The 20,879-nt window shown below is 44.5% G+C and overlaps 2 protein-coding genes, 10 non-coding genes and 6 pseudogenes across 12 annotated transcripts in view; 2 read left to right on the top strand and 16 right to left on the bottom strand.

Annotated features, from left to right (window-relative positions):
• Nucleotides 1-20,879, top strand: part of LOC125715120 (uncharacterized) — a 1,180,389-nt gene that overhangs the window by 42,508 nt on the left and 1,117,002 nt on the right. The window lies entirely within an intron of this gene.
• Nucleotides 1-20,879, top strand: part of LOC125715114 (uncharacterized) — a 935,270-nt gene that overhangs the window by 44,276 nt on the left and 870,115 nt on the right. The gene's annotated exons all lie outside the window — the stretch shown is intronic.
• On the bottom strand, nucleotides 2,581-2,689 carry LOC125732172 (5S ribosomal RNA; annotated as a pseudogene).
• LOC125733966 (5S ribosomal RNA) lies at nucleotides 3,768-3,886 on the bottom strand. Its single transcript, XR_007393297.1, has one exon. It is a non-coding gene; the product is annotated as a 5S ribosomal RNA (ribosomal RNA).
• LOC125735171 (5S ribosomal RNA) lies at nucleotides 4,964-5,082 on the bottom strand. The gene has a single exon (XR_007394470.1). It is a non-coding gene; the product is annotated as a 5S ribosomal RNA (ribosomal RNA).
• On the bottom strand, nucleotides 6,158-6,276 carry LOC125732452 (5S ribosomal RNA). The gene has a single exon (XR_007391832.1). It is a non-coding gene; the product is annotated as a 5S ribosomal RNA (ribosomal RNA).
• Nucleotides 7,355-7,460, bottom strand: LOC125732074 (5S ribosomal RNA; annotated as a pseudogene).
• Nucleotides 8,536-8,654, bottom strand: LOC125732451 (5S ribosomal RNA). Its single transcript, XR_007391831.1, has one exon. It is a non-coding gene; the product is annotated as a 5S ribosomal RNA (ribosomal RNA).
• On the bottom strand, nucleotides 9,734-9,839 carry LOC125732073 (5S ribosomal RNA; annotated as a pseudogene).
• LOC125731094 (5S ribosomal RNA) lies at nucleotides 10,918-11,036 on the bottom strand. The gene has a single exon (XR_007391381.1). It is a non-coding gene; the product is annotated as a 5S ribosomal RNA (ribosomal RNA).
• Nucleotides 12,110-12,218, bottom strand: LOC125732126 (5S ribosomal RNA; annotated as a pseudogene).
• Nucleotides 13,292-13,410, bottom strand: LOC125736218 (5S ribosomal RNA). The gene has a single exon (XR_007395502.1). It is a non-coding gene; the product is annotated as a 5S ribosomal RNA (ribosomal RNA).
• LOC125732125 (5S ribosomal RNA) lies at nucleotides 14,487-14,595 on the bottom strand (annotated as a pseudogene).
• On the bottom strand, nucleotides 15,669-15,787 carry LOC125733325 (5S ribosomal RNA). The gene has a single exon (XR_007392672.1). It is a non-coding gene; the product is annotated as a 5S ribosomal RNA (ribosomal RNA).
• Nucleotides 16,867-16,985, bottom strand: LOC125730938 (5S ribosomal RNA). The gene has a single exon (XR_007391231.1). It is a non-coding gene; the product is annotated as a 5S ribosomal RNA (ribosomal RNA).
• LOC125732124 (5S ribosomal RNA) lies at nucleotides 18,060-18,168 on the bottom strand (annotated as a pseudogene).
• On the bottom strand, nucleotides 19,242-19,360 carry LOC125735204 (5S ribosomal RNA). The gene has a single exon (XR_007394503.1). It is a non-coding gene; the product is annotated as a 5S ribosomal RNA (ribosomal RNA).
• Nucleotides 20,437-20,555, bottom strand: LOC125732450 (5S ribosomal RNA). Its single transcript, XR_007391830.1, has one exon. It is a non-coding gene; the product is annotated as a 5S ribosomal RNA (ribosomal RNA).

Genomic DNA, 20,879 nt, shown 5'->3' with positions numbered 1-20,879 from the left:
GTTTGTCGAGATATTTTCGCAATTCAGACTTTAGGCCTGCGAAAAAAAAATCTCGTTTTAATTGTTGCTGATACACTCCTCCGTCTTCCTCGTCGTGAGGAATTCCTGAATTTCCCCTGAACACCACTCGCATCCTATCCATAAAATCCTCAGGTTCCTCTCCATCTTTTTGTTTGCACTGCGCTATTCGCCCATAATCTGCACGTCTCACGAAGACTGTGTCTATCCTCTCTCGCAGGTGTTGTAATGCTTGTATGAGTTCCTGCGAGTTATGTGCTAAGAGCTGATTATTGGCACCGTGTCCAGTGAAGTCGCCTGCCACACGTCCCCATTTATGGGTAAACAACTGTCTTAGGCATCGGTACATTTCCCTGCCGTTCAAATGAAAACTACTTTGTAATTCTAGGATGGCAGTCCAAAACTCGGGTACCCCTTCTTCAACCGGGGGTATTCCTTTTAAAGCCGCTGTTCTATCCTCAGCGGTCCAGGGTCTATATACTAACATAGTTTCGGGTCCTGCATTATTTGGCCCTCGATTTGGGTTTGCCACTTCTACGAGGGGACACTGCCATTCTACCTCCTCTTGTTCCGTGTTATTTTTTGGATGCCGTTGTACTTTAGCTGTGGCCAAATCTTTTACAGGATATAGAGAGGGATCAGACCCTCGAGTTAACATGCGAGATGGTTCCACCCCCCCCCCTGCTTCTTGTCTATCTGTGGCTGGAACCAGCGCCGGTGCAGGCACCGGAATTTGTGGGGGCGGTGGAGGAGCTGGAGGGGCAGAAGGTCTTGCTGCCGTTTCTTCGTCTAGTGTGATTAAAGCCACCTGCAGTTTTTTCTCCTTATTTCCCTTTTTCTGTTGTCTCTTATTATCTCTTAGTTTACTCTGTTCTAACCATGCATCAGAGAAAACATATTCCTTTTTTCTATCTTGGCCTTTTTTCTTATTGGTAGTCTGTAACATCTCCAGTTTTAAGTTTCCCTGTAACTTTAATATGTCTGGAGTATGGAGTTTTCCTTCAAACCCATGTTTTTTCCTCCATCTCTGACTACTTATTTGTCCTGATCCTGGTTTATATCCTTCCATAAACTTCTCATCTCCCTCTAGTTTGATTTGTTTACTCTGATTTTTCCCATTGTTACCTTTTATTGAATACACTACAAAACATAAAAAATCCTAAAAGCAAGTCCCTGGCATGAGACCTCAGGAGGACACCAACACGGCCTTCTACTGCTCCCTATTAGAGCAGCGGTGTTAGTTTTCAGGGATGAAACCCGTCCTTTATCCTTCAGTCACCAGTATGTTGTTGCTTTTAGGGTGGATCGTGTAGGTTAGTCTAAAACCTATAAAAACACATCCACATAGAACACTGTATATATTTCCAACAACGCCTACTTTCTCTCCCGGTTAATTTCGGCTAACCTCAACCACATGCATGTCTTGGCCACCTACTTATTTAGGTGCCGTATGTCTCACTTGGCCACCTATTCACTTAGGTGCCGTGTTTCTCACCTATGTAGTGTGCTCTCTGTTCCGTCACCGAGGTCCTTCAGACATCACCAGACGTCGAGCGCAGTTCTAACCACCGGCCTGATGACGAATTCACATCACAGGTCTTTCTTGCACCCTACTTCGAGTGGCTGTCGACAGACTTCGGTGTCGCTTCTCTCGGCGTACTGGAGACGTCTTCGGGGTTCCTCGGATCCGGCTCGAAGGACCAAATTCTATGTTGGGGAAAGCGCCCGGCGTTTCCACCCCAACTCCACATTTACGAGACACACACTTTATAGTTTTTACTTGCAAGGGTACCAACACTCTCTGCAATGCAAACTACAGCAGAATGTGTTACAAAGGGTGGTTCCCCTTGACTCCTTTATTTATAGTCAGTGGGAGGCGCAAGAGTCATGCAGAATAGGGAGGTGAGAGAAAGTTCTGGTTTTGCTAAGGTGGGAATGCTATTATTAATATAATCTAAAGTATGAGGCTAGGGGAAAACAAAATAATGTATATACATATTTACATTCATTGCTGATCATACAGGAGTGATAACAAAATGATTAATAACAGTTTCTTCAACCTAACAAACCTAAACATTATGCTGGCATTGAAGTGTGTGAATTACCATGGCCAACCTGCTCTTTTAAATACAGCTTTTAGCAAGTTTTGAAAGGAGGAGAAGAGCAGACCTTGCTATGCCAATAATATCGAGTCTTTTGTGGTGAAGTGGTTTTTGCATAGAAAACAAAGCGGTGAGTTGAAGAGGAATTATATCAGTACTTTGTTTAAAACTGTGTGTAAAAAGCTGTCTCTTTATCATTAACAATAAGTTGTAAAACGTGAATGGGGAGTGACAGTCTTCAAGTTTGTGAGAAGATCGCGCCCTGGTGGAATAAAGGCACGAACAGCTTACAGCACCTAGAATTACCAGGAAGTATTTAGAGTAAAACGGTTTCTAAAAGCTGGCTTTATGAAAGAGAGAAAAAATATATATATATATAAAATAGTAAAATGGAAGGGGAGTGCTAGATTTAAATTAATCGTGAAGTGGAGCGCCCCCTGTATAAAGTAAAAGTGAGAAAAGCTTACAGTACCAGGTATTCCCAGGGGGTCTCCCATTCAAGTACTAACCAGACCCTACCCTACTTAGCTTCCAAGACCAGGCGTGTTCAGGGTGGTATGGCCATAAGCGAGAGACGCTACCAAAAACAGCCCTTTTGCATTAAACGCCTCTATACATGCCAGTTAGTCACATTGGATCCTACTCCTGTTTTTTTTTTGTTTTTTATCTGACTCACACTGCAGCACCACCATCCAATCGGCAGTGCCGGACCCACACCAAACATTCACCAAACTACTCAGCCGGCAGCCTACCACAATTATTCCATTCTTTCCGCATCCGCACACTTCCTTCTCTTTAACTCCTTTTCACTACCGCACAGGTTAATCGCCGCACGTCCCCCGCCGGCAAACATTACTCCTTTGCCTACCGCATACAGGCTTCTCTTAACGACTCTCTGTTATCAACTCCGCTAACAGCCACAAAATCTCCGCCGCACGAAGCCCACTGGTAGCTGCTGAATCACATGCTTCCCCAAAACGTCGCGCTGTCATAACACTGGGAGCTACACACACCAACAAGTCCATACTGCAGGCTGCAGCCAGAACAATTTTCTACATTCAAACATCGACGGCCTCTTCTCTCTAAAAATTCACCAGACCGCTTCTACCACCAGCAAAGAAGTTTCCATCCCTAATTCCTCTGTGATTCCCACTAACCTAAACATTAAGCTGGCATTGAAGGGTGTGAATTACCCCGGCCAATCTGTTCTTTTAAATACAGCTTTTAGCAAGTTTTGAAAGGAGAAGAGTAGAGCTTGCTATGCCAATAATATCGAGTCTTCTGTGGCGAAGTGGTTTTTGCATAGAAAACAAACCGGTGAGTTGAAGAGGAATTATATCAGTACTTTGTTTAAAACTGTGTGTAAAAAGCTGTCTGTTTATCATTAACAATAAGTTGTAAAACGTGAATGGGGAGTGACAGTCTTCAAGTTTGTGAGAAGATCGCGCCCTGGTGGAATAAAGGCACGAACAGCTTACAGCACCTAGAATTACCAGGCAGTATTTAGAGTAAAACGATTTCTAAAAGCTGGCTTTATGAAAGAGAGAAAATATATATATATATATAAAATAGTAAAACGGAAGGGGAGTGATAGATTTAAATTAATCGTGAAGTGGAGCGCCCCCTGTATAAAGTAAAAGTGAGAAAAGCTTACAGCACCTGGTATTCCCAGGTGGTCTCCCATCCAAGTAATAACCAGACCCTACCCTGCTTAGCTTCCGAGATCAGACGAGATCGGGCGTGTTCAGGGTGGTATGGCCGTAAGCGAGAGACGCTACCAAAAACAGCCCTTTTGCATTACACGCCTCTATACATGCCAGTTGGTCCCATTGGATCCTACTAATGTTCTTTTTTTTTTTTTTTATCTGACTCACACTGCAGCCCCACCATCCAATCGGCAGCGCCGGACCCACACCAAACATTCACCAAACTACTCAGCCGGCAGCCTACCACAATTATTCCATTCTTTCCGCATCCGCACACTTCCTTCTCTTTAAGTCCTTTTCACTACCGCACAGGTTAATCGCCGCACGTCCCCCGCCGGCAAACATTACTCCTTTGCCTACTGCATGCAGGCTTCTCTTAACGAACCTCTGTTATCAACTCCGCTAACAGCCACAAAATCTCCGCCGCACGAAGCCCACTGGTAGCTGCTGAATCACATGCTTCCCCAAAACGTCGCGCTGTCAGAACACTGGGAGCTACACACACCAACAAGTCCATACTGCAGGCTGCAGCCAGAACAATTTTCTACATTCAAACATCGACGGCCTCTTCTCTCTAAAAATTCACCAGACCGCTTCTAGCACCAGCAAAGAAGTTTCCATCCCTAATTCCTCTGTGATTCCCACTAACCTAAACATTAAGCTGGCATTGAAGGGTGTGAATTACCCCGGCCAATCTGTTCTTTTAAATACAGCTTTTAGCAAGTTTTGAAAGGAGAAGAGCAGAGCTTGCTATGCCAATAATATCGAGTCTTCTGTGGCGAAGTGGTTTTTGCATAGAAAACAAAGCGGTCAGTTGAAGAGGAATAATATCAGTACTTTGTTTAAAACTGTGTGTAAAAAGCTGTCTCTTTATCATTAACAATAAGTTGTAAAACGTGAATGGGGAGTGACAGTCTTCAAGTTTGTGAGAAGATCGCGCCCTGGTGGAATAAAGGCACGAACAGCTTACAGCACCTAGAATTACCAGGAAGTATTTAGAGTAAAACGGTTTCTAAAAGCTGGCTTTATGAAAGAGAGAAAAAATATATATATATAAAATAGTAAAATGGAAGGGGAGTGCTAGATTTAAATTAATCGTGAAGTGGAGCGCCCCCTGTATAAAGTAAAAGTGAGAAAAGCTTACAGCACCTGGTATTCCCAGGTGGTCTCCCATCCAAGTACTAACCAGACCCTACTCTGCTTAGCTTCCAAGATCAGACGAGATCGGGCGTGTTCAGGGTGGTATGGCCGTAAGCGAGAGACGCTGCCAAAAACAGCCCTTTTGCATTACACGCCTCTATACATGCCAGTTGGTCCCATTGGATCCTACTAATGTTCTTTTTTTTTTTTTATCTGACTCACACTGCAGCACCACCATCCAATCGGCAGCGCCGGACCCACACCAAACATTCACCAAACTACTCAGCCGGCAGCCTACCACAATTATTCCATTCTTTCCGCATCCGCACACTTCCTTCTCTTTAACTCCTTTTCACTACCGCACAGGTTAATCGCCGCACGTCCCCCGCCGGCAAACATTACTCCTTTGCCTACTGCATGCAGGCTTCTCTTAACGACCCTCTGTTATCAACTCCGCTAACAGCCACAAAATCTCCGCCGCACGAAGCCCACTGGTAGCTGCTGAATCACATGCTTCCCCAAAACGTCGCGCTGTCAGAACACTGGGAGCTACACACACCAACAAGTCCATACTGCAGGCTGCAGCCAGAACAATTTTCTACATTCAAACATCGACGGCCTCTTCTCTCTAAAAATTCACCAGACCGCTTCTACCACCAGCAAAGAAGTTTCCATCCCTAATTCCTCTGTGATTCCCACTAACCTAAACATTAAGCTGGCATTGAAGGATGTGAATTACCCCGGCCAATCTGTTCTTTTAAATACAGCTTTTAGCAAGTTTTGAAAGGAGAAGAGCAGAGCTTGCTATGCCAATAATATCGAGTCTTCTGTGGCGAAGTGGTTTTTGCATAGAAAACAAAGTGGTCAGTTGAAGAGGAATAATATCAGTACTTTGTTTAAAACTGTGTGTAAAAAGCTGTCTGTTTATCATTAACAATAAGTTGTAAAACGTGAATGGGGAGTGACAGTCTTCAAGTTTGTGAGAAGATCGTGCCCTGGTGGAATAAAGGCACGAACAGCTTACAGCACCTACAATTACCAGGAAGTATTTAGAGTAAAACGGTTTCTAAAAGCTGGCTTTATGAAAGAGAGAAAAAATATATATATATAAAATAGTAAAATGGAAGGGGAGTGATAGATTTAAATTAATCGTGAAGTGGAGCGCCCCCTGTATAAAGTAAAAGTGAGAAAGGCTTACAGCACCTGGTATTCCCAGGAGGTCTCCCATCCAAGTACTAACCAGACCCTACCCTGCTTGGCTTCCGAGATCAGACGAGATCGGGCGTGTTCAGGGTGGTATGGCCGTAAGCGAGAGATGCTACCAAAAACAGCCCTTTTGCATTACACGCGTCTATACATGCCAGTTAGTCCCATTGGATCCTACTCCTGTTTTTTTTTTTTTTATCTGACTCACACTGCAGCCCCACCATCCAATCGGCAGCGCCGGACCCACACCAAACATTCACCAAACTACTCAGCCGGCAGCCTACCACAATTATTCCATTCTTTCCGCATCCGCACACTTCCTTCTTTTTAACTCCTTTTCTCTACCGCACAGGTTAATCGCCGCACGTCCCCCGCCAGCAAACATTACTCCTTTGCCTACTGCATGTAGGCTTCTCTTAACGACCCTCTGTTATCAACTCAGCTAACAGCCACAAAATCTCCGCCGCACGAAGCCCACTGGTAGCTGCTGAATCACTTGCTTCCCCAAAACGTCGCGCTGTCAGAACACTGGGAGCTACACACACCAACAAGTCCATACTGCAGGCTGCAGCCAGAACAATTTTCTACATTCAAACATCGACGGCCTCTTCTCTCTAAAAATTCACCAGACCGCTTCTACCACCAGCAAAGAAGTTTCCATCCCTAATTCCTCTGTGATTCCCACTAACCTAAACATTAAGCTGGCATTGAAGGGTGTGAATTACCCCGGCCAATCTGTTCTTTTAAATACAGCTTTTAGCAAGTTTTGAAACGAGAAGAGCAGAGCTTGCTATGCCAATAATATCGAGTCTTCTGTGGCGAAGTGGTTTTTGCATAGAAAACAAAGTGGTCAGTTGAAGAGGAATAATATCAGTACTTTGTTTAAAACTGTGTGTAAAAAGCTGTCTGTTTATCATTAACAATAAGTTGTAAAACGTGAATGGGGAGTGACAGTCTTCAAGTTTGTGAGAAGATCGTGCCCTGGTGGAATAAAGGCACGAACAGCTTACAGCACCTAGAATTACCAGGAAGTATTTAGAGTAAAACGGTTTCTAAAAGCTGCCTTTAGGAATGAGAGAAAAAAAAAAAAATATATATATAAAATAGTAAAATGGAAGGGGAGTGATAGATTTAAATTAATCGTGAAGTGGAGCGCCCTCTGTATAAAGTAAAAGTGAGAAAAGCTTACAGCACCTGGTCTCCCATCCAAGTACTAACCAGACCCTTCCCTGCTTAGCTTCCAAGATCAGACGAGATCGGGCGTGTTCAGGGTGGTATGGCCGTAAGCGAGAGACGCTACCAAAAACAGCCCTTTTGCATTACACGCCTCTATACATGCCAGTTGGTCCCATTGGATCCTACTAATGTTCTTTTTTTTTTTTTATCTGACTCACACTGCAGCCCCACCATCCAATCGGCAGCGCCGGACCCACACCAAACATTCACCAAACTACTCAGCCGGCAGCCTACCACAATTATTCCATTCTTTCCGCATCCGCACACTTCCTTCTCTTTAACTCCTTTTCACTACCTCACAGGTTAATCGCCGCACGTCCCCCGCCGGCAAACATTACTCATTTGCCTACCGCATGCAGGCTTCTCTTAACGACCCACTGCTATCAACTCAGCTAACAGCCACAAAATCTCCGCCGCACGAAGCCCACTGGTAGCTGCTGAATCACATGCTTCCCCAAAACGTCGCGCTGTCAGATCACTGGGAGCTACACACACCAACAAGTCCATACTGCAGGCTGCAGCCAGAACAATTTTCTACATTCAAACATCGACGGCCTCTTCTCTCTAAAAATTCACCAGACCGCTTCTACCACCAGCAAAGAAGTTTCCATCCGTAATTCCTCTGTGATTCCCACTAACCTAAACATTAAGCTGGCATTGAAGTGTGTGAATTACCATGGCCAACCTGCTCTTTTAAATACAGCTTTTAGCAAGTTTTGAAAGGAGAAGAGCAGAGCTTGCTATGCCAATAATATCGAGTCTTCTGTGGCGAAGTGGTTTTTGCATAGAAAACAAAGTGGTCAGTTGAAGAGGAATAATATCAGTACTTTGTTTAAAACTGTGTGTAAAAAGCTGTCTGTTTATCATTAACAATAAGTTGTAAAACGTGAATGGGGAGTGACAGTCTTCAAGTTTGTGAGAAGATCGTGCCCTGGTGGAATAAAGGCACGAACAGCTTACAGCACCTACAATTACCAGGAAGTATTTAGAGTAAAACGGTTTCTAAAAGCTGGCTTTATGAAAGAGAGAAAAAATATATATATATAAAATAGTAAAATGGAAGGGGAGTGATAGATTTAAATTAATCGTGAAGTGGAGCGCCCCCTGTATAAAGTAAAAGTGAGAAAGGCTTACAGCACCTGGTATTCCCAGGAGGTCTCCCATCCAAGTACTAACCAGACCCTACCCTGCTTGGCTTCCGAGATCAGACGAGATCGGGCGTGTTCAGGGTGGTATGGCCGTAAGCGAGAGATGCTACCAAAAACAGCCCTTTTGCATTACACGCGTCTATACATGCCAGTTAGTCCCATTGGATCCTACTCCTGTTTTTTTTTTTTTTATCTGACTCACACTGCAGCCCCACCATCCAATCGGCAGCGCCGGACCCACACCAAACATTCACCAAACTACTCAGCCGGCAGCCTACCACAATTATTCCATTCTTTCCGCATCCGCACACTTCCTTCTTTTTAACTCCTTTTCACTACCGCACAGGTTAATCGCCGCACGTCCCCCGCCAGCAAACATTACTCCTTTGCCTACTGCATGTAGGCTTCTCTTAACGACCCTCTGTTATCAACTCAGCTAACAGCCACAAAATCTCCGCCGCACGAAGCCCACTGGTAGCTGCTGAATCACTTGCTTCCCCAAAACGTCGCGCTGTCAGAACACTGGGAGCTACACACACCAACAAGTCCATACTGCAGGCTGCAGCCAGAACAATTTTCTACATTCAAACATCGACGGCCTCTTCTCTCTAAAAATTCACCAGACCGCTTCTACCACCAGCAAAGAAGTTTCCATCCCTAATTCCTCTGTGATTCCCACTAACCTAAACATTAAGCTGGCATTGAAGGGTGTGAATTACCCCGGCCAATCTGTTCTTTTAAATACAGCTTTTAGCAAGTTTTGAAACGAGAAGAGCAGAGCTTGCTATGCCAATAATATCGAGTCTTCTGTGGCGAAGTGGTTTTTGCATAGAAAACAAAGTGGTCAGTTGAAGAGGAATAATATCAGTACTTTGTTTAAAACTGTGTGTAAAAAGCTGTCTGTTTATCATTAACAATAAGTTGTAAAACGTGAATGGGGAGTGACAGTCTTCAAGTTTGTGAGAAGATCGTGCCCTGGTGGAATAAAGGCACGAACAGCTTACAGCACCTAGAATTACCAGGAAGTATTTAGAGTAAAATGGTTTCTAAAAGCTGCCTTTAGGAATGAGAGAAAAAAAAAATATATATATATATAAAATAGTAAAATGGAAGGGGAGTGATAGATTTAAATTAATCGTGAAGTGGAGCGCCCTCTGTATAAAGTAAAAGTGAGAAAAGCTTACAGCACCTGGTCTCCCATCCAAGTACTAACCAGACCCTTCCCTGCTTAGCTTCCAAGATCAGACGAGATCGGGCGTGTTCAGGGTGGTATGGCCGTAAGCGAGAGACGCTACCAAAAACAGCCCTTTTGCATTACACGCCTCTATACATGCCAGTTGGTCCCATTGGATCCTACTAATGTTCTTTTTTTTTTTTTATCTGACTCACACTGCAGCCCCACCATCCAATCGGCAGCGCCGGACCCACACCAAACATTCACCAAACTACTCAGCCGGCAGCCTACCACAATTATTCCATTCTTTCCGCATCCGCACACTTCCTTCTCTTTAACTCCTTTTCACTACCTCACAGGTTAATCGCCGCACGTCCCCCGCCGGCAAACATTACTCATTTGCCTACCGCATGCAGGCTTCTCTTAACGACCCACTGCTATCAACTCAGCTAACAGCCACAAAATCTCCGCCGCACGAAGCCCACTGGTAGCTGCTGAATCACATGCTTCCCCAAAACGTCGCGCTGTCAGATCACTGGGAGCTACACACACCAACAAGTCCATACTGCAGGCTGCAGCCAGAACAATTTTCTACATTCAAACATCGACGGCCTCTTCTCTCTAAAAATTCACCAGACCGCTTCTACCACCAGCAAAGAAGTTTCCATCCGTAATTCCTCTGTGATTCCCACTAACCTAAACATTAAGCTGGCATTGAAGTGTGTGAATTACCATGGCCAACCTGCTCTTTTAAATACAGCTTTTAGCAAGTTTTGAAAGGAGGAGAAGAGCAGACCTTGCTATGCCAATAATATCGAGTCTTTTGTGGTGAAGTGGTTTTTGCATAGAAAACAAAGCGGTGAGTTGAAGAGGAATAATATCAGTACTTTGTTTAAAACTATGTGTAAAAAGCTGTCTCTTTATCATTAACAATAAGTTGTAAAACGTGAATGGGGAGTGACAGTCTTCAAGTTTGTGAGAAGATCGCGCCCTGGTGGAATAAAGGCACGAACAGCTTACAGCACCTAGAATTACCAGGAAGTATTTAGAGTAAAACGGTTTCTAAAAGCTGGCTTTATGAAAGAGAGAAAAAATATATATATATAAAATAGTAAAATGGAAGGGGAGTGATAGATTTAAATTAATCGTGAAGTGGAGCGCCCCCTGTATAAAGTAAAAGTGAGAAAGGCTTACAGCACCTGGTATTCCCAGGAGGTCTCCCATCCAAGTACTAACCAGACCCTACCCTGCTTGGCTTCCGAGATCAGATGAGATCGGGCGTGTTCAGGGTGGTATGGCCGTAAGCGAGAGATGCTACCAAAAACAGCCCTTTTGCATTACACGCGTCTATACATGCCAGTTAGTCCCATTGGATCCTACTCCTGTTTTTTTTTTTTTTATCTGACTCACACTGCAGCCCCACCATCCAATCGGCAGCGCCGGACCCACACCAAACATTCACCAAACTACTCAGCCGGCAGCCTACCACAATTATTCCATTCTTTCCGCATCCGCGCACTTCCTTCTTTTTAACTCCTTTTCACTACCGCACAGGTTAATCGCCGCACGTCCCCCACCAGCAAACATTACTCCTTTGCCTACTGCATGTAGGCTTCTCTTAACGACCCTCTGTTATCAACTCCGCTAACAGCCACAAAATCTCCGCCGCACGAAGCCCACTGGTAGCTGCTGAATCACATGCTTCCCCAAAACGTCGCGCTGTCAGAACACTGGGAGCTACACACACCAACAAGTCCATACTGCAGGCTGCAGCCAGAACAATTTTCTACATTCAAACATCGACGGCCTCTTCTCTCTAAAAATTCACCAGACCGCTTCTACCACCAGCAAAGAAGTTTCCATCCCTAATTCCTCTGTGATTCCCACTAACCTAAACATTAAGCTGGCATTTAAGGGTGTGAATTACCCCGGCCAATCTGTTCTTTTAAATACAGCTTTCAGCAAGTTTTGAAAGGAGAAGAGCAGAACTTGCTATGCCAATAATATCGAGTCTTCTGTGGCGAAGTGGTTTTTGCATAGAAAACAAAGCGGTCAGTTGAAGAGGAATAATATCAGTACGTTGTTTAAAACTGTGTGTAAAAAGCTGTCTCTTTATCATTAACAATAAGTTGTAAAACGTGAATGGGGAGTGACAGTCTTCAAGTTTGTGAGAAGATCGCGCCCTGGTGGAATAAAGGCACGAACAGCTTACAGCACCTAGAATTACCAGGCAGTATTTAGAGTAAAACGGTGTGTAAAAGCTGCCTTTATGAATGAGAGAAAAAAAATATATATATAAAATAGTAAAATGGAAGGGGAGTGCTAGATTTAAATTATTCGTGAAGTGGAGCGCCCCCTGTATAAAGTAAAAGTGAGAGAAGCTTACAGCACCTGGTACTCCCAGGTGGTTTCCCATCCAAATACTAACCAGACCCAACCCTGCTAAGCTTCCGAGATCAGGCATGTTCAGGGTGGTATGGCCGTAAGCGAGAGATGCTACCAAAAACAGCCCTTTTGCATTACACGCGTCTATACATGCCAGTTAGTCCCATTGGATCCTACTCCTGGTTTTTTTTTTTTTATCTGACTCACACTGCAGCCCCACCATCCAATCGGCAGCGCCGGACCCACACCAAACATTCACCAAACTACTCAGCCGGCAGCCTACCACAATTATTCCATTCTTTCCGCATCCGCACACTTCCTTCTTTTTAACTCCTTTTCACTACCGCACAGGTTAATCGCCGCACGTCCCCCGCCAGCAAACATTACTCCTTTGCCTACTGCATGTAGGCTTCTCTTAACGACCCTCTGTTATCAACTCCGCTAACAGCCACAAAATCTCCGCCGCACGAAGCCCACTGGTAGCTGCTGAATCACATGCTTCCCCAAAACGTCGCGCTGTCAGAAAACTGGGAGCTACACACACCAACAAGTCCATACTGCAGGCTGCAGCCAGAACTATTTTCTACATTCAAACATCGACGGCCTCTTCTCTCTAAAAATTCACCAGACCGCTTCTACCACCAGCAAAGAAGTTTCCATCCCTAATTCCTCTGTGATTCCCACTAACCTAAACATTAAGCTGGCATTGAAGGGTGTGAATTACCCCGGCCAATCTGTTCTTTTAAATACAGCTTTTAGCAAGTTTTGAAAGGAGAAGAGCAGAACTTGCTATGCCAATAATATCGAGTCTTCTGTGGCGAAGTGGTTTTTGCATAGAAAACAAAGCGGTCAGTTGAAGAGGAATAATATCAGTACTTTGTTTAAAACTGTGTGTAAAAAGCTGTCTGTTTATCATTAACAATAAGTTGTAAAACGTGAATGGGGAGTGACAGTCTTCAAGTTTGTGAGAAGATCGCGCCCTGGTGGAATAAAGGCACGAACAGCTTACAGCACCTAGAATTACCAGGAAGTATTTAGAGTAAAACGATTTCTAAAAGCTGGCTTTATGAAAGAGAGAAAATATACATATATATAAAATAGTAAAATGGAAGGGGAGTGCTAGATTTAAATTAATCGTGAAGTGGAGCGCCCCCTGTATAAAGTAAAAGTGAGAAAAGCTTATAGCACCTGGTATTCCCAGGTGGTCTCCCATCCAACTACTAACCAGACCCTACCCTGCTTAGCTTCCGAGATCAGACGAGACCGGGCGTGTTCAGGGTGGTATGGCCGTAAGCGAGAGACGCTACCAAAAACAGCCCTTTTGCATTACACGCCTCTATACATGCCAGTTGGTCCCATTGGATCCTACTAATGTTCTTTTTTTTTTTTTTATCTGACTCACACTGCAGCCCCACCATCCAATCGGCAGCGCCGGACCCACACCAAACATTCACCAAACTACTCAGCCGGCAGCCTACCACAATTATTCCATTCTTTCCGCATCCGCACACTTCCTTCTCTTTAACTCCTTTTCACTACCGCACAGGTTAATCGCCGCACGTCCCCCGCCGGCAAACATTACTCATTTGCCTACCGCATGCAGGCTTCTCTTAACGATCCACTGCTATCAACTCAGCTAACAGCCACAAAATCTCCGCCGCACGAAGCCCACTGGTAGCTGCTGAATCACATGCTTCCCCAAAACGTCACGCTGTCAGATCACTGGGAGCTACACACACCAACAAGTCCATACTGCAGGCTGCAGCCAGAACAATTTTCTACATTCAAACATCGACGGCCTCTTCTCTCTAAAAATTCACCAGACCGCTTCTACCACCAGCAAAGAAGTTTCCATCCCTAATTCCTCTGTGATTCCCACTAACCTAAACATTAAGCTGGCATTGAAGGGTGTGAATTACCCCGGCCAATCTGTTCTTTTAAATACAGCTTTCAGCAAGTTTTGAAAGGAGAAGAGCAGAACTTGCTATGCCAATAATATCGAGTCTTCTGTGGCGAAGTGGTTTTTGCATAGAAAACAAAGCGGTCAGTTGAAGAGGAATAATATCAGTACTTTGTTTAAAACTGTGTGTAAAAAGCTGTCTCTTTATCATTAACAATAAGTTGTAAAACGTGAATGGGGAGTGACAGTCTTCAAGTTTGTGAGAAGATCGCGCCCTGGTGGAATAAAGGCACGAACAGCTTACAGCACCTAGAATTACCAGGCAGTATTTAGAGTAAAACGGTGTGTAAAAGCTGCCTTTATGAATGAGAGAAAAAAAATATATATATAAAATAGTAAAATGGAAGGGGAGTGCTAGATTTAAATTATTCGTGAAGTGGAGCGCCCCCTGTATAAAGTAAAAGTGAGAGAAGCTTACAGCACCTGGTACTCCCAGGTGGTTTCCCATCCAAATACTAACCAGACCCAACCCTGCTAAGCTTCCGAGATCAGGCATGTTCAGGGTGGTATGGCCGTAAGCGAGAGATGCTACCAAAAACAGCCCTTTTGCATTACACGCGTCTATACATGCCAGTTAGTCCCATTGGATCCTACTCCTGGTTTTTTTTTTTTTATCTGACTCACACTGCAGCCCCACCATCCAATCGGCAGCGCCGGACCCACACCAAACATTCACCAAACTACTCAGCCGGCAGCCTACCACAATTATTCCATTCTTTCCGCATCCGCACACTTCCTTCTTTTTAACTCCTTTTCACTACCGCACAGGTTAATCGCCGCACGTCCCCCGCCAGCAAACATTACTCCTTTGCCTACTGCATGTAGGCTTCTCTTAACGACCCTCTGTTATCAACTCCGCTAACAGCCACAAAATCTCCGCCGCACGAAGCCCACTGGTAGCTGCTGAATCACATGCTTCCCCAAAACGTCGCGCTGTCAGAAAACTGGGAGCTACACACACCAACAAGTCCATACTGCAGGCTGCAGCCAGAACTATTTTCTACATTCAAACATCGACGGCCTCTTCTCTCTAAAAATTCACCAGACCGCTTCTACCACCAGCAAAGAAGTTTCCATCCCTAATTCCTCTGTGATTCCCACTAACCTAAACATTAAGCTGGCATTGAAGGGTGTGAATTACCCCGGCCAATCTGTTCTTTTAAATACAGCTTTTAGCAAGTTTTGAAAGGAGAAGAGCAGAACTTGCTATGCCAATAATATCGAGTCTTCTGTGGCGAAGTGGTTTTTGCATAGAAAACAAAGCGGTCAGTTGAAGAGGAATAATATCAGTACTTTGTTTAAAACTGTGTGTAAAAAGCTGTCTGTTTATCATTAACAATAAGTTGTAAAACGTGAATGGGGAGTGACAGTCTTCAAGTTTGTGAGAAGATCGCGCCCTGGTGGAATAAAGGCACGAACAGCTTACAGCACCTAGAATTACCAGGAAGTATTTAGAGTAAAACGATTTCTAAAAGCTGGCTTTATGAAAGAGAGAAAATATATATATATATAAAATAGTAAAATGGAAGGGGAGTGCTAGATTTAAATTAATCGTGAAGTGGAGCGCCCCCTGTATAAAGTAAAAGTGAGAAAAGCTTACAGCACCTGGTATTCCCAGGTGGTCTCCCATCCAAGTACTAACCAGACCCTACCCTGCTTAGCTTCCGAGATCAGACGAGACCGGGCGTGTTCAGGGTGGTATGGCCGTAAGCGAGAGACGCTACCAAAAACAGCCCTTTTGCATTACACGCCTCTATACATGCCAGTTGGTCCCATTGGATCCTACTAATGTTCTTTTTTTTTTTTTTATCTGACTCACACTGCAGCCCCACCATCCAATCGGCAGCGCCGGACCCACACCAAACATTCACCAAACTACTCAGCCGGCAGCCTACCACAATTATTCCATTCTTTCCGCATCCGCACACTTCCTTCTCTTTAACTCCTTTTCACTACCGCACAGGTTAATCGCCGCACGTCCCCCGCCGGCAAACATTACTCCTTTGCCTACTGCATGCAGGCTTCTCTTAACGAACCTCTGTTATCAACTCCGCTAACAGCCACAAAATCTCCGCCGCACGAAGCCCACTGGTAGCTGCTGAATCACATGCTTCCCCAAAACGTCGCGCTGTCAGAACACTGGGAGCTACACACACCAACAAGTCCATACTGCAGGCTGCAGCCAGAACAATTTTCTACATTCAAACATCGACGGCCTCTTCTCTCTAAAAATTCACCAGACCGCTTCTACCACCAGCAAAGAAGTTTCCATCCCTAATTCCTCTGTGATTCCCACTAACCTAAACATTAAGCTGGCATTGAAGGGTGTGAATTACCCCGGCCAATCTGTTCTTTTAAATACAGCTTTTAGCAAGTTTTGAAAGGAGAAGAGCAGAACTTGCTATGCCAATAATATCGAGTCTTCTGTGGCGAAGTGGTTTTTGCATAGAAAACAAAGCGGTCAGTTGAAGAGGAATAATATCAGTACTTTGTTTAAAACTGTGTGTAAAAAGCTGTCTCTTTATCATTAACAATAAGTTGTAAAACGTGAATGCGGAGTGACAGTCTTCAAGTTGGTGAGAAGATCGCGCCCTGGTGGAATAAAGGCACGAACAGCTTACAGCACCTAGAATTACCAGGAAGTATTTAGAGTAAAACGGTTTCTAAAAGCTGCCTTTATGAATGAGAGAAAAAAATATATATATATATAAAATAGTAAAATGGAAGGGGAGTGATAGATTTAAATTAATCGTGAAGTGGAGCGCCCCCTGTATAAAGTAAAAGTGAGAAAAGCTTACAGCACCTGGTATTCCCAGGTGGTCTCCCATCCAAATACTAACCAGACCCTAACCTGCTTAGCTTCCGAAATCAGACGAGATCTGGCGCGTTCAGGGTGGTATGGCCGTAAGCGAGAGATGCTACCAAAAACAGCCCTTTTGCATTACACGCCTCTATACATGCCAGTTGGTCCCATTGGATCCTACTAATGTTCTTTTTTTTTATCTGACTCACACTGCAGCCCCACCATCCAATCGGCAGCGCCGGACCCACACCAAACATTCACCAAACTACTCAGCCGGCAGCCTACCACAATTATTCCATTCTTTCCGCATCCGCACACTTCCTTCTCTTTAAGTCCTTTTCACTACCGCACAGGTTAATCGCCGCACGTCCCCCGCCGGCAAACATTACTCATTTGCCTACCGCATGCAGGCTTCTCTTAACGATCCACTGCTATCAACTCAGCTAACAGCCACAAAATCTCCGCCGCACGAAGCCCACTGGTAGCTGCTGAATCACATGCTTCCCCAAAACGTCACGCTGTCAGATCACTGGGAGCTACACAAACCAACAAGTCCATACTGCAGGCTGCAGCCAGAACAATTTTCTACATTCAAACAGCGACGGCCTCTTCTCTCTAAAAATTCACCAGACCGCTTCTACCACCAGCAAAGAAGTTTCCATCCCTAATTCCTCTGTGATTCCCACTAACCTAAACATTAAGCTGGCATTGAAGTGTGTGAATTACCATGGCCAACCTGCTCTTTTAAATACAGCTTTTAGCAAGTTTTGAAAGGAGGAGAAGAGCAGACCTTGCTATGCCAATAATATCGAGTCTTTTGTGGTGAAGTGGTTTTTGCATAGAAAACAAAGCGGTGAGTTGAAGAGGAATAATATCAGTACTTTGTTTAAAACTGTGTGTAAAAAGCTGTCTCTTTATCATTAACAATAAGTTGTAAAATGTGAATGGGGAGTGACAGTCTTCAAGTATGTGAGAAGATCGCGCCCTGGTAGAATAAAGGCACGAACAGCTTACAGCACCTAGAATTACCAGGCAGTATTTAGAGTAAAACGGTGTGTAAAAGCTGCCTTTATGAATGAGAGAAAAAAAATATATATATAAAATAGTAAAATGGAAGGGGAGTGCTAGATTTAAATTATTCGTGAAGTGGAGCGCCCCCTGTATAAAGTAAAAGTGAGAGAAGCTTACAGCACCTGGTACTCCCAGGTGGTTTCCCATCCAAATACTAACCAGACCCAACCCTGCTAAGCTTCCGAGATCAGGCATGTTCAGGGTGGTATGGCCGTAAGCGAGAGATGCTACCAAAAACAGCCCTTTTGCATTACACGCGTCTATACATGCCAGTTAGTCCCATTGGATCCTACTCCTGTTTTTTTTTTTTTTATCTGACTCACACTGCAGCCCCACCATCCAATCGGCAGCGCCGGACCCACACCAAACATTCACCAAACTACTCAGCCGGCAGCCTACCACAATTATTCCATTCTTTCCGCATCCGCACACTTCCTTCTCTTTAACTCCTTTTCACTACCGCACAGGTTAATCGCCGCACGTCCCCCGCCGGCAAACATTACTCCTTTGCCTACTGCATGCAGGCTTCTCTTAACGAACCTCTGTTATCAACTCCGCTAACAGCCACAAAATCTCCGCCGCACGAAGCCCACTGGTAGCTGCTGAATCACATGCTTCCCCAAAACGTCGTGCTGTCAGAACACTGGGAGCTACACACACCAACAAGTCCATACTGCAGGCTGCAGCCAGAACAATTTTCTACATTCAAACATCGACGGCCTCTTCTCTCTAAAAATTCACCAGACCGCTTCTACCACCAGCAAAGAAGTTTCCATCCATAATTCCTCTGTGATTCCCACTAACCTAAACATTAAGCTGGCATTGAAGGGTGTGAATTACCCCGGCCAATCTGTTCTTTTAAATACAGCTTTTAGCAAGTTTTGAAAGGAGAAGAGCAGAGCTTGCTATGCCAATAATATCGAGTCTTCTGTGGCGAAGTGGTTTTTGCATAGAAAACAAAGCGGTCAGTTGAAGAGGAATAATATCAGTACTTTGTTTAAAACTGTGTGTAAAAAGCTGTCTCTTTACCATTAACAATAAGTTGTAAAACGTGAATGGGGAGTGACAGTCTTCAAGTTTGTGAGAAGATCGCGCCCTGGTGAAATAAAGGCACGAACAGCTTACAGCACCTAGAATTACCAGGAAGTATTTAGAGTAAAACGGTTTCTAAAAGCTGGCTTTAAGAAAGAGAGTAAAAATATATATATATAAAATAGTAAAATGGAAGGGGAGTGCTAGATTTAAATTATTCGTGAAGTGGAGCGCCCCCTGTATAAAGTAAAAGTGAGAAAAGCTTACAGCACCTGGTATTCCCAGGAGGTCTCCCATCCAAATACTAATCAGACCCTACCCTGCTTAGCTTCCGAGATCAGACGAGATCTGGCGCGTTCAGGGTGGTATGGCCGTAAGCGAGAGATGCTACCAAAAACAGCCCTTTTGCATTACACGCCTCTATACATGCCAGTTGGTCCCATTGGATCCTACTAATGTTCTTTTTTTTTTTATTTGACTCACACTGCAGCCCCACCATCCAATCGGCAGCGCCGGACCCACACCAAACATTCACCAAACTACTCAGCCGGCAGCCTACCACAATTATTCCATTCTTTCCGCATCCGCACACTTCCTTCTCTTTAAGTCCTTTTCACTACCTCACAGGTTAATCGCCGCACGTCCCCCGCCGGCAAACATTACTCATTTGCCTACCGCATGCAGGCTTCTCTTAACGACCCACTGCTATCAACTCAGCTAACAGCCACAAAATCTCCGCCGCACGAAGCCCACTGGTAGCTGCTGAATCACATGCTTCCCCAAAACGTCGCGCTGTCAGATCACTGGGAGCTACACACACCAACAAGTCCATACTGCAGGCTGCAGCCAGAACAATTTTCTACATTCAAACATCGACGGCCTCTTCTCTCTAAAAATTCACCAGACCGCTTCTACCACCAGCAAAGAAGTTTCCATCCCTAATTCCTCTGTGATTCCCACTAACCTAAACATTAAGCTGGCATTGAAGGGTGTGAATTACCATGGCCAACCTGCTCTTTTAAATACAGCTTTTAGCAAGTTTTGAAAGGAGGAGAAGAGCAGACCTTGCTATGCCAATAATATCGAGTCTTTTGTGGTGAAGTGGTTTTTGCATAGAAAACAAAGCGGTGAGTTGAAGAGGAATAATATCAGTACTTTGTTTAAAACTGTGTGTAAAAAGCTGTCTGTTTATCATTAACAATAAGTTGTAAAACGTGAATGGGGAGTGACAGTCTTCAAGTTTGTGAGAAGATCGCGCCCTGGTGGAATAAAGGCACGAACAGCTTACAGCACCTAGAATTACCAGGAAGTATTTAGAGTAAAACGATTTCTAAAAGCTGGCTTTATGAAAGAGAGAAAAAATATATATATATAAAATAGTAAAATGGAAGGGGAGTGCTAGATTTAAATTAATCGTGAAGTGGAGCGCCCCCTGTATAAAGTAAAAGTGAGAAAGGCTTACAGCACCTGGTATTCCCAGGAGGTCTCCCATCCAAGTACTAACCAGACCCTACCCTGCTTGGCTTCCGAGATCAGACGAGATCGGGCGTGTTCAGGGTGGTATGGCCGTAAGCGAGAGATGCTACCAAAAACAGCCCTTTTGCATTACACGCCTCTATACATGCCAGTTGGTCCCATTGGATCCTACTAATGTTTTTTTTTTTTTTATCTGACTCACACTGCAGCCCCACCATCCAATCGGCAGCGCCGGACCCACACCAAACATTCACCAAACTACTCAGCCGGCAGCCTACCACAATTATTCCATTCTTTCCGCATCCGCGCACTTCCTTCTTTTTAACTCCTTTTCACTACCGCACAGGTTAATCGCCGCACGTCCCCCGCCAGCAAACATTACTCCTTTGCCTACTGCATGTAGGCTTCTCTTAACGACCCTC

This window comes from Brienomyrus brachyistius, chromosome 2, assembly GCF_023856365.1.
Source record: "Brienomyrus brachyistius isolate T26 chromosome 2, BBRACH_0.4, whole genome shotgun sequence".
Taxonomy (NCBI): domain Eukaryota; kingdom Metazoa; phylum Chordata; class Actinopteri; order Osteoglossiformes; family Mormyridae; genus Brienomyrus; species Brienomyrus brachyistius.
Note: the sequence above shows the minus strand (reverse complement) of the source record. Positions and strands in the feature narration are given on the sequence as shown.